The sequence below is a fragment of the Lampetra fluviatilis genome, chromosome 24 (genome assembly GCF_964198595.1).
Source record: "Lampetra fluviatilis chromosome 24, kcLamFluv1.1, whole genome shotgun sequence".
Classification (NCBI taxonomy): Eukaryota; Metazoa; Chordata; class Hyperoartia; order Petromyzontiformes; family Petromyzontidae; genus Lampetra; species Lampetra fluviatilis.
The window spans coordinates 13,458,113-13,459,839 of record NC_136298.1 but is presented as its reverse complement, the minus strand read 5'-3'; positions in this window follow the sequence as shown (position 1 = coordinate 13,459,839).

Here is a 1,727-nt window from a genome sequence, read left to right as displayed (position 1 = left end):
GGGTCCGTCTCTGCGCAGAAGCCGTCGCACTCATCCGCCTCTTCCTCTTCCTCCTCGCCGCTGTCGTCCCAGCTGGAGTCGTCGTCAAGGTCGTCGTCGTCCCCGGGCTCGCTGAACAGCTCTTCGTCCTGGGATCCGTCCAGCGCGTTGCTGATGCCCGCTTTGAGGAATCCCTTGACGATGACCTCGGCCGGGATTTCGTCCCAGGCCTCCTTGACGAAGGCGCACACCTCGGGGACCCCGGCGCGCTTCACCCTCCCCGCCGCGGTGACCGCCGCGTTCTCGCGCCTCATCCAGGCGGCCCACTTGGCCCTGACGGCGTCCTTGAAGGGCCCCTTGACGGCGATCTCCACCGGCTGGAGCACCCTGCCGAGACCCCCCGGCACGATGGCCACGCTCAACGCGCTCTTCCTCCAGCCACCCCCTCACCGACTCGTGGGCGCTGAACATGTCCATCACGAGCAGCGAGCGCCGCCGCAGCAGCAGCCCCCCACCAGCACCAGCAGCGGTGTCGCCGCATGAGACACCGGGAGACCCAGGCCTTCATGACCTGCTCGTCGCAGTGGCCCTGCTGCTGGGCCGTCACGGCCACCCCGCCCCCGCACGGGGGGGCGTCCTTGGGCACCGTCTTGCGCTTGAAGATGCACAGCGGGTCGAGCTTGCGGCCATCGGCGCAGCAGGAGAGCACCACGCTGAAGCGCAGCTTCTCGCCCCCCCGCGCCCCCCGCGTCTCCGCAGGGCATCTCCAGCCACACGGGCGTCTCGTCCATGCCGACGAGTCGCCCAACGCGTAGTCCTCCTTCTTGCGCATCTTGTAGATGCGGCGGTGGAACTCGTAGATCTTCTCCTCGTACGCGTCGGGCAGCCGCCGCGACGTCGTCACGGTGGCCGCGGCCCGGCGCCCGACGTCGAGTCCCTTGCGGCGCATGAAGCGGCGCACCCACGAGGGCCGCCCCGTGAACCCCGCCAGGCCCCTGCGCTGCGCCAACTCGCGGCCCTTGGCGGCGATGGCCCCCGTGGTGAGCGCCGCCGCCCCCCCACCGGCGGCTTCGTGTGCGGCCACGACCCACTGGAAGAGGGCGTCCTCCAGCTCGGGGAAGAAGGCCTTCCGGCCCGAGCCCAGCTTCTTGGCCGTGCGCGGCGTCGCCCTGAAGGAGCCGGCGCGCTTCTGCTCCCGCCAGCGCCGCACGTTCGCCTCGCTCACGGAGAAGTGGCGCGCCGCAGCCCGGTTGCCGTGGCCGGCCCCTCCTCGGCGAACCTGGCGACCTGCAGCTTGAAGGCCACCGGGTAGGCGCAGCGACTCGACGGGGAAGCCATCGCCACTTCACGCCTCACTGGGGACCCGGAGGCGAATGCGCTGCAGACATTCTGCAGACTGTCACAACTTCTTCAATGCGTCCTCTGCGGGGTGCTCGTCCCGTTGAGCAGCGCGCCCGGCGCACACCACATCAAGTATCCCCCCCCCCCCCTTGCCTCGCCGGCGTCGCGCTCGTCGCCAGCTGCAGCTCCTCACCCCCGGATAGGCGCCATGTTCCGGGCCACGTACCGGATTATAAGATGCACCTCCCCACTTTACTACGCAGTGTGGGGGGGGGGGGCAACAGGAACACAACACAAAGTGCGTCTTATAATCCGGATAATACGGTAGCTGGCTGGGGGCGTGGTCACGGGACGTGAGGAGGGAAAAGGGGGCGGGGCGACTTGGAGGGGGCGGGGCGACTTGGAGG